This window comes from Lichenostomus cassidix, chromosome 3, assembly GCF_008360975.1.
Source record: "Lichenostomus cassidix isolate B80296 chromosome 3, HeHo_3.0, whole genome shotgun sequence".
Classification (NCBI taxonomy): Eukaryota; Metazoa; Chordata; class Aves; order Passeriformes; family Meliphagidae; genus Lichenostomus; species Lichenostomus cassidix.
Window position 1 is genome coordinate 31415211 of NC_139483.1, and position 11429 is coordinate 31426639.

The window sequence follows — 11429 nt, forward strand, 5'->3', positions numbered from 1 at the left end:
GCTGTTCTGCCGTTCTGGATCACCGCAGCACAGTATCAGCTCTTATTACAAACACATAAATCTTTACAAAGCCCAGAGGTGGGTGTCAAACAACTGTGACCTAAGAGCAGCTGTTCTGGGAAGGAAGTGTAAGCACATCAGTCTAAAAACACCCAACTTAAGTTCAGTCTTCTACAAGACTTTCATTGCATTCTTTAAGAAGCAATCACAGTTTGAATTTTTCTTCCAGTTACAAAGACACAATAAGCAATGTATTTACCTTGGGCTGGCATACGCTGCAATACATTTTACCCTTTTGGCAAATTTAATGTACTTTCCATTTTTGGTGTGCACTTGTGAACAGTGCAATGATTTGTTCTTATTGGTAAAGACATAGCTATAAGAAATTAACTTCTGTACTAAGTAGCAACAATCTTGTCTGCCCACAGACTGATCAATCAGTCCATGATTTATGAATGAATTCAGGCTTGAAGCTCCCTATTTACCCACTGATTACAATTAAGTTAGTGTTACGCAATCAAAATCTGATCTATGACCGACTTTCATGTCAGACAGTGCCTCAAACAACCTCAAATGTACATCTGTAGGCTTGCAGCCCACCCATCACATGTACTGCTTTACTGAATTGTGAACAAAATCCCCAAAACACAAAAATCACATAAATATGGTGATAAAATTATGCCCAGCATTATTCCCAGTTTAACTTCACAGTACTACCAGAAACAGCTTTGGAATTAACAACAGTTCTATGGTTGTATTGATTGCTCCATTAATGGGTAATTAAAAGTCAAGCTGAATTACATAGGAAGCTGAAGGAGATAAATCAAAGTATTAAAAGACTAATGAAAATAAAGGTTATATGTTCACACTACACTTTCAAGAAGCCATTTGTAAGCATCTGTAATATTATCCCTTATTAAATGCCTTTGAGGCTTTCTAAAAGATGTACTCCTTTATGCCACAAGTCATTCAGCAAAGCTCTGGAAGAGTAGAATTTTGAGAATTACTTCTTATCACGACCAAGACTTGCCTTAATGAAAAACAGTCACATAGAAACCTTCTTACCTGAAGATGTAATAAAGAATAGATGTAAAGGAGTTGTCTGAAACATATGGAACAAGAACTCTCACATGAAAACAGCATTTCATCTATAGTTCAACAGTTTCAAGAAAAGCTACAGAAATGTTTATTCTGCACATCTGGCATAGAATTTAAATACTTGTTAGCAATTAACTCTGCTGTCCCAATGCACCTGAAGTTTCAGCAGCTGGTATATAGTAATTTTTACAGTTTACCTTACTGCTGTATAGGATGAACCCACAGAAATAGGAGAAAAATGTGTAAGAAATGAAGTTGAAGATGTTTTGCATTACAATTGCTTCCTTCAGGGAAGAAACTTGACTTGTTTTTATATCTTTTCCAGCATCTAGCGAATACACTGGATTGCTTTTTTTTCCCCTTTTTTTTGCATCTTATCAAACTTGGAAGATATTTTTCCCACAGTATATTGTGTGTATTCTGCAGATAGTATCAGATAGTCATGTATATGCAGAATACATACAAGAACCCACTGCCAGCATACTTTACAATGCAGGTGTAAAAATTTACTCCATTACAGTCAGTGATGTGAAGAATTTAGGGACATAGTTTAGTGGTGGACTTGGCACTATTAGGTTAGTGGTTGAAAAGATCTTTTCCAGCCTAAATGATTCTATGCAAACACCTGTTGGGGGGTTTTATTTCATAAAAAATTTACTTTCCCTTTTTTTTTCTTGAGGAAGTTATTAAGCCAGTTTTGTAGTGTGAGATTAAACAATTCAGCACACTTCTAAAGAGCTAGTATTACACTTTTAAGTTCCTAGCTGTAATTTTTGCAAAGGCAACTTTCTGGCCAAAGGTTAAACCGAGACTATAACATGCAACAAAGTTCTAGATCCCTAAGGTTCATAGCTTTCCCAAGTCATGGTAAGAACTAGCCGACACCTCAGTTTTCATCCTGAACTTTAAGAATAACAGCAATATAGAGAAGAACCATCTTACTTCATGATGCTACCATATGGGAACTATAACATCAAAAATTAAAATGAGCAATGGACCAGTTAGTAGGAAGACAGCTTTTCCCCAGCTTCTGTTTTTAAATTAAAGGAGGCTCTCATGCCCATCACAGCAGTCAGCTACCTACACAGACCTGGTGGATAGTGAGAAGGAAAGAAATCCCTTCCAAGTAGAACTAAAAACTGTGGTTCAGGTCTACACTTAACAACCACTATGTGCAAGTGAATTATCATTGAGATTTGTAAGAACAGACAACAACACTCCCTTGGAATCTGGGCATCCTCCCATTCTCCCCATGACAAGAGACAGCTGAGTAAAGAAGACAGCACCCACAAATTCAGTGTAAATTGTATGATTCAGTTCTCTGTTGTAAGAGCTTTCATAAACACAGGCTTCTACTTTCAACAATTTTGGAGCTGAGAAAAAACAGATACTCTCACATTTACCAACTCAAGTTACCAGAGAGAACACCAACAGGATCAATTTCAGTGCTTCCAGAGATGATCCCCATAAATTCTTGTAGCATTATCAACTAAGTGAATCATCCAACCTTGTTTTCTTAGTAAATGAGTACTACCATTTTCCCTTTTTACAAGTAATCATTTGTTTAGTAAAATGTTTGGGGAAAAAAAGAACAGTAAGTGAACCTTTCTGACTCCCTTTGCCTGACTCACTGAGATTCTTTGGTCCCTCATATAAACAGAACCAAATCTCATCATCTCAATCTCCGTATTTCTCAGAAAAGTAACTGAATCATTTTGTGCATGCACACAAAACACACATCACCAGAAAAGCAGTTCTCAGTCATCCTCTAGTGGCTTCCATCACACATGTTTGTTTCCTTGCTTTGGGGTTTTTTGGGTTTTTTTGTAGCAGATCAAACTATTAAAGAGTTTTTCTCAAATTTGAGTTTGACTCCTCCCAAACAACCAAGCAGGCAGGAACTGTTTCCAGTGCAGGTTGCACTCCCAGAGCAAGGAATTCAAAAAGTCAAGGCTCTAAACTAAAAACAGAGTTATCTTTAGGAATGGAAGCTGAGATCCAGGTTTTATTTATATGAAAAACACATGCATATCCTCCTCCACTAGCAGAGCTGGCCAAACAATTAGAGGATATACTGCACATCATCAAAAATTACACAAAAGACTCTCTGACAGAACAGAGATTGCTAAAAATCTTGTTAAATCAAATTAGACTATATTGCTAACGGAAGAATCCCATTCAGGTGAGTGGTTTATCTAAAAAGTATCAGGCAGTTATAAAGGCTTTTATAAACTACCTATTCTGAAATTCTGGTTATACTGACTCATTTAAATACTATCAGTACTTAGATTGAGGAAAAAGAAATCCCTAGGCAGATAGGCAGATAGTATTTGACCAACTTATTAGATTCAATTAAAATTTTTAAAAAAGAAATTAAAAAAAACATAATAGAAAACCAACACAAAAGATAAACTGATTTGACAAGACAAATAAATTAAAAAATAGGATTATTAAAGAAAATAGATCCTAAATTTATAAAATGATTAACTTCATCTACATACAATTAAAATCCTGAAAGATACTTAAGAACTTTTTAAGCAGACATATTTACAGTTTTTAAAGTATTAAAAAATCCCAAGAGATCTCCACGATAGGTATTGCAAATACTTTTTAAACTACATTTCATACTAAAAGCCTTGGTGACTTCAGGAAAATTGGTATTAGAAATTACTTGTAACAACTTTATTTCATAAGTTTTGATTTGGAAAAATACGGGACATGATAGGAAAATGGCACTGCCCACACCTTGTGGTATGAAAAACAACATACTTTGGAAAACATAAATAGCTCTTTTTAATGCATTCTTACGTGTATGCTTAATATTTGCACTGTTCTATTTTCACTTTCAGTATGTCAAAAAGCTTCACATAACTAATATATGCTCAGATAAGCCTAGTTAGGAGAATGCAGGCACACTGAAATATTAATATACAAGCTAGATGTTTTATTTAGATTCTGCAACTGAACAAGTTTATCAGGAAAGAAACCATAATTCTGTATTTTATTTCCTATTATAATGACAAAGCAAGTTATTTTAAGAGACAAAGGTATAATTAAAGTAAGGTGAACAAAGGCACCCTTGCCTTTGTTTACCAAGGTATAAAGGAAGTTTCTAAATGTAACTAAATTGTTTCTCTAGAATCCCACATGAAACATTAACAACCCATTGTTTTTGCCTTGTGTTTATTGACAAAAATGCTTTAAATCCTTTTTGTCCTGCTCAAATCACATAAAACAATAGCTGAAAAGCAGACAGGAGCAGTGATAAAACTTATAAGAGTACATGTCTAAAATGTAACCAAAGAACACATTTCAAGTAGAAAAGATGAGGGAAGGGCTAAAATTATGCATAAAAAGAAGTTACTGAGACAATGAGCTTGGGAGAGCTTTGAGACTCAAGAGAAAAGTCAAATCAAGGAATAGCTGAGCTGAGTATCACAACTATCATACTGTTACTTCACTCAACCCTTCAAAACACATGTTAAGAAGTTTCATTGGACAAGGATTAATGTAGGAATACTAACTCTTGCCTTTTAGAGACAATGTTCCCTTGCCCGTTAAAAATGTAGTTTAGAAATTACTCAAATAATGAAGAAAAAATAAACTTAAGTTCTGTATTTTTGAAACAAACTAAAATTAGTTTTCTATGTCTAGAAGACTCAGGAAAAAAAACTAACCTAATTTTCAAAAGTTCAAAGAATCTGGAAACACCTAGTCATTCTGAGATAAGGGATTTTAAAAGATACATTCCAACAGATACAAAACAAAGTTTCATTAAACTCATCCATTTAATTATTTATGTGGTGATAACTTTTCTGCAGCTCAAGTTCATATTGTGCATAAAACAACAAGCACACCTCTGAATTAAAACTCAAAATATGTGTACTCATGAGTAACAAGAAAGTACTGAGAAAAAAAAGTGTTCTCAAACTATGAATATAAAATATGAGAAAAGTTCAATGACATGTCTACCAAATAGCTTTCCTTTAAACACTCACATAGTAGGTTTTATTTATTATGTCTACATTGAACAAATCAAATTCTGAATTGTCTTGCAATAGGAATGAACTTTGTGATTCCTTTCTACAGAGCAATCAAACACTGCTGAACCTACTGTCAAATCCTGACAGCACAACATGACTAGAACATAATCAACTTTTAACCTAAAACCTTTGGACCTTCTTGTTCATCCTCAAAAAGCATTATTGTCATCAACTTGAGATCTGAATTTCCTAAGGACAAAAGAAATTCTCTACAACCCTTAGATGCAGAGCTCACTAGGTGAAGGTCTTTCACAAATGTTACATGCAAAGCCAGATTATATGAAACTCACATGTACAACCTTAATTCTCTGTCTCAAAGTATATCAACACACTTAGAAAAGGATATAATAATTTCAATTTCACAAGGCAAACTGCACCAATTAAGTATCTCAAGAAACACACTTAATGCTTAGGGAAAAAATAAATGTGCTTTGGTAGAAAACATTTTGCAGGATTGCTGAAACTCAACTGAGAAGCACTGCATTAATTCTGTAGTGATAAACCAGCTGTACAAGAAGTTTTTGACTGTTGGGCACTGACATTCCACTCCAACAAAAAGGCAGTGGTGAGATCTTCATCGACCTAAAGCTGAAGCAGGGTCTTCACCTCTGCTCCTGCTATGGGTGGCGTTCAAACAACTTTGTCACATGGACAGTGCAGGGAAGTTTGGCAAACCATGCTGTCAAGTCATTCAGACATGCACATGAAATACTGAGGTTCCAGTTGCATTCTTAAGGGAATTTTAAAATCACTACTGTTCTTTAGTCAGGATATTACAGAGAAAAAAAATCACAGGGCAACAATGTGTTCTTAATGCTATTTTTGATCAGTATGACTCACACTTAGACACTCACACAGAAATATGTGGGAAAAGATGATTGGTTAAGATGGGTTCAATATTTATTAATTTATTTATCCTAAACATAATAAGTATTGACACAAATAATATCAAAAATCAAGGAAACATTTAAATTGAGCAGAAGTAAGCACCTTCCCATACACAAGCCAAATATGCTTACTCTCTTTGACAGTAATATTTAATGCTATTAAATCTTGGGGGATTTTTTTTCAAGTATTAACTTTGCTGCAGCTTCCTACTAGACCTGAACTACATCTTTAAATAATAAGGGCAAAAATAATCTGTTTAAAATCTTTGGCATGCACCAGAACTACCTGAATGTCCATAATTAAAAGTGATCTAGAGTCATGGAACAAGCACAAAATGCCAAATAATCACCTACTATACCCTTGCATTTTTTGCAGTCTTTTTATTAGTACATGCTAGTGATTTGCCTAAATAAGTCTCATTTACAAACTCTTCTCTTTACATAGGTAGTCCAGAACATTGTTCATACAGTTACCCAAGAGAAACATATAAACCAAAACTTTAAAGGTGAACTTTTATGCTAAGTAAAAAAACCCAAGATGTTAACTTTCACATTCAATGTTTCGTTATTTGCTGGTAGGTTTTGGTTCAGTTGGGATTTTTGGGGGCTTTTGGTGTTGGTTTTGGGGGTTTTTGATGTTTCTTTAACGGATGAACTTTTTAAAGACCTTGAATCAGCTTTTCCAGCTATTGTGTAACTTATCTTTAGAAAGTAATCTTTTCTATACCACAACAACTTGTTGCAAAAAGAGTAAGTAGTGCAACACATTTATTTACCAATAAATGTGACCCTGTGATCCTGGGGTAGTCTCTTTTGCACAGCAAAAAAACACCATATTGGTCGACAAGCAAGTTTCTCACTGAAACCACACCTTTCCTCACAAGCAATGCAAAACTTCCTGAACTACATGCTGTGCTAGAAAACACCCTCTGCCCCTTCCATGGCATTCTTCTTAGGTATATCCTAACAGAATGAGAATCCAAGACATATTCTAGAATAATTTGAAAGGGCACTTAAGTTGGCAATTTTTTCGTATAAAAGACAGCACTTAAACGACAAGTGGGTTGTAAAGTTCATACAAGTACTGAAAATAAAAGCAACCTTTTAACCTTAAACAAAACTCATGGATGCACACATTTAACTATTTCCCTCTTTTTGAATTGCTAATATAATTCACAAAGGGAATATTTCACATTTTAAACAGAATATTTTATTAGCTGGAAAAAAAGAGAACAGAGAACTTTTGTTATATACACAACCAAAACCCCTACAAAACATGTAGTTACAGTATGGTAGTATGATACATTACCTTCATAGGAAATCAATTCATTTATGCATTACCCATGTCAAAATGAAGTATGGTACAACAAAGTTTTCACTCAGTGCATGTCCATGTCCTCCCACTCTGCAGTGTGGACTAAAGTTAGTAGCATACCCAAGCCATGAAAGATGGGAAAGAATATTGGGCCTGTGCTACAAAACTGAAGGAAAGCTACTAGGCTACTACATCCACATCACCTGTTGCATTAACACAAAATGAAACTGTAAGCAGTTGTAAGAAACAGTATCATTTTTATACTCAAAACAGCACAGAAATTTCAAATGTATTTTAACACAAACCACTCTAGCAATGGTTCATACCTTGCAAAATAATTGAGTATTTCAAAGTTATTTCACAAATAATACTTCTGGGGTATAGAAATTACTATTCAGTAGGTCTCCTTACACTGGGAAAATGTGCACCCAGAAAGTGAAAGAACACACCACCACTTGGTGTTAGGCAAATTCCAAGTAGTCTGAAGGATCTTTTGGTTATAATAGAAACTTCAGATACATACATGCTGTTGCAAAATGCAGTAGGAAGTCAAGATACGGTTTCTGGTTAGTATCTTGCAAAAAGAAGCTTGGGTCACAAACAACTGCAGGGCTCTGGTAAGTGGTTTTGAGTCAAGCTTAAAAAAACACACCAGAGTATTTTCCCTTACACAAAACATTGTTACAGTGTCAAAAAGTCAACACTTTCTAGTGCAGATCAATGCTATCCAATCCTTACAACTGTACCTACTTCAACTGGGGCAAAGTTAAAACCTGTTTGAATTCTCACCTACTTCCCCTAGAATGGCAGCATTTTGCTTAAAAACACATCTTCTTACCCCAAAATGCAGAACCAATGAGGGAGCAAAACACTGAAATACTACTTTCTGTGAATCTATTTATGAAACTAAGGCGACTACTGAATCCATTCAAACCTGGTTAGAGTAATACACCATCGAATAAACTGTCTAAAACAAGACAGTCTTGTTAATATTATCTGTGTATACACACACACCATGCACTCACATCAGAATCAAAAAAAAAAAAAAAACAGTTATTCAAATAATACATGTAGCCTTCTAGGAAACAGAGACATCTATCTCAGAAGTTTTTCTCTGGCCCTTATTTGAACTTGACTTAGTGGTTGCATCCAACCAAAATATATCCACATGGACTATAATTAGTAATCCAATCCAATTAAAGATATTGGGGTCGACTTATGGGCTCCTACCAAATAAATAAATAAACCTAAAAACCCCAAAACCAAACAGTCCTACAAACTTAAGTAGTAGACTTACTTTAAAAGCCAAAATCAGCTTCCTTCTCTACCTCATGTACACTCTTCCTATATTCCTGTGCAGAAGAAGCAGACCTTGCCTATAGAGCAGCTGGCAGAAATAGCAGATCATGCTTAAAATGTTACTTGTCATAAGTTAAGGTCTACTTATCTGCATACTTCTTGTCTTGAGAAATAAAGACCTCAGTGTGAAAAATGCAGGGAACCACATTTGCTTGTTAGCAAAGTTTTAGCAAGATCTAAACAAACATTAGCAGAAGAGGCTGCTGTATGTTTCTTCAGTACTGAAAAAAGTTGGCAGTGCAAGCATCAGCCACATCATAATTTTCGTAATAAAACTCTTAAACAGAGACTGGGACACCATTTCATCAAAATTATGAGATGATGTAGGTATATACAAGGAGCCAGTCAACTGAAAACTACATTGAAGAAAAAAAAACTAGAATAAAGGTCAAGAGAGATTAAATTGTTTATCCTTTTCAACCGCAGGAAAACAAGATAATTTTTTTTTTTTTTTTTTTTACGTTTAAACAACGTATCATGGAAGAACGTGGAACAGCGCTGGCTATTTCACGCCTCTTGGATTCCCATCCAGAAGTAAACTAAGAAGCGGTGCCCATGCAAAGCAACCCCGCAGCCTATAAGCCCGGTAGCGCTCGTTACATCACGATCATTTGCATTTAAACTACAATATATAGCGGTGCGCTCTCGCTGCGAGGGGCGCCGCGCTGACCCCTGCCAGGCTCCGCTCCGGGGCTGGGCGCTCCCGCACCGGCACGCCCGGCCTTCCCCGCCCCGGGCAGCACCTGCCGGGACCCCGCCCGGGCAGAGCCCGCCGCAGGCCCGGCCCGGGGCAGCCGCCGGTCACCCGGGGCAGCCGGCTGCGCATCAACTTTTGCATGTGGGCCGCGGCCTCCATGATGGCCGGGGCGGCGGGGGCGGCGGGGGGGCCGGTTTGTTTACTTGCAGCCAGAGCCGGCGACGGCAGCAGCAGCAGCAGCAGCATCATCCCTTGTGCGAGGCGCTGCCACCGGCGGCCCGCCGGGCGCGGAGCTATTCTTAGCGCGGGGGCTGCACGGGCGCGCACACACACGCACATACACACACGCACGAACCCGCGCACACGCACAGAAGTTCCCAGCGGATAAAATCCCGCGCTAGTCCCGGCACCGGCGGCCGCCGCACGGGCACGGGAGGGGGAGGCGGGGAGGGGCCGCCGCCGCGTGGGAACCGCCGGCCCCGCGCATCCCGCGCCCCCGGGGCGCCCTGCCCTGCTCTGCCCCTGCCGCCCCCCCTCCCCCGTTACATAACCTCTCCCCGCCGAAACGCCCCCGCCCCGCCCTTCCCCACCCCGGCCCCGCACCGCCGGCGGGGCGACCCCCGCCCCTCCGCCCCGCTCCCGCCCCGCCGGCGGCGCTAGGCCACGGGCGCCTCCGCCCCGCGCTCCCCGCCGCCCCGGCCCCGCCGCGCCGCCGCCCCGCATCCCCTCCCCGAGCGTCCCCCCCGCCGCCGCCCCAGCGCCCCCGCCGCCGCCCGGCCCCTCCCGCCCCGTACCTGCAGAGGCGGCGGCGCCGCGGGCGCTGCTGCGGAGCCCGAGGGCGGCGGCGGCTTCGGGGGGAGAAGGGGAGGGAGGGCGCCGCTGCCTCCTCCCCTGTCCCCCCGCCGGGCTCGGCGGTCCCTGGCGGCCGGTGTCTCCGCGGGGGCGGGAGGAGGCGGCTTCGGCCCCAGGGCGCTGGCGGCGGCGGCTACATGGAGCTGCGCGCCCCGCTACGCAGGGAGGCGCCCGGGCGGGCAGCGCGGCCGCAGCATCGATGCGCGGGGTCAGGAGGGCGGCGGCGGCGGCGGCTCCCCCCCGGCGCACTCACCCCGGAGCCGCCCGGGCCCCGCTCTCGGCTCCTCCCGCCGCCTCCGCCGGGCTCGTTATTGACTTTCAGGAAAACTCCCGACGTCACCGGCTCCCCCCGAGTGTCTCCCCCTCCGCGGCGGCGGCGGCGGCGGCGGCGGCATCCCCGGCTCTCGCGAGAAGCGCGGCGGGGACGGGGGGGCCGCCAGACAGCGCGGGGGGAGCCAGACAGAGGGGGGCGGCTGAGGTGAGGGTGGGGGGGGCGGGCGGCAGGCAGGGAGGAGGAGGAGGGAGCGGCGGAGGGAGGAGGGAGGACGGGGGAGGCGAGGCAGCCCGCCCGCCCGCCCGGCTGGCAGGCAGGGGCGGGAGCCGAGCGGAGCGGCGTGTCCCGTCCCGCCGCCGGGCCGCGGGTGGGAGCGGGAGGATGGATGGATGCAGGCAAGCAGCGGCGTTCGCCGGCACCGGGCACTGCGCCGCATCGCGCCTGGGTCTTTCCTTTCGGCATGGCGGCCCCTCGCCAGCGCCGTGTGAGTGTCCCGGGGTTTGTTCCCTTTGTTCTCGCACTGTGCGCTTACACAGCCCCCCTCCCCGAGCTTGCCCTGGTACCCGGAGCGGTCCACTTGGCTCGGCAAGCTCCTCCGGGAACAGAACTACCAGTTACGCCGCAGGAAGCCGTAATCTATCCCTCGTTGAGGTGTTTAGTGGATGCGCCAGCCTCAGCATCGCTAAATTGTCTGCAGGCTTCGCCTTTATTTCAGCGAGTAAATAAACACCTAGAGAAAGCGTGTGCCAGGGGCTCGGGCACTCTCCGCTGGCAGCAGCCGTGTGGGAGCGGAGCTGGTGTCAGCAGGGGAGCCGAGCGGCAGGGCGCTGAGCACGGCGCTCTCCCGGCGAGGCGATGCCGGGGATGCCTGGCCTGCTGCGCCCTGCCGCCGCCGCCGAGCCTG

The 11429-nt window shown here is 42.7% G+C and overlaps 1 protein-coding gene across 2 annotated transcripts in view; it reads right to left on the bottom strand.

Annotated features, from left to right (window-relative positions):
• The window catches only part of AKT3 (AKT serine/threonine kinase 3), a 150713-nt gene extending 140081 nt beyond the window's left edge, over window positions 1-10632 (bottom strand). Inside the window, exon 1 of one of the 2 annotated variants that reach the window (XM_085055165.1) lies at window positions 10505-10632. The gene's annotated coding sequence lies outside the window, so the exon portion shown is untranslated. Of the gene's footprint in view, window positions 1-10193 lie in introns of both variants that reach the window. The other variant, XM_085055164.1, reaches the window with a different exon arrangement.
• Between the last annotated feature and the right edge of the window lie 797 nt (window positions 10633-11429).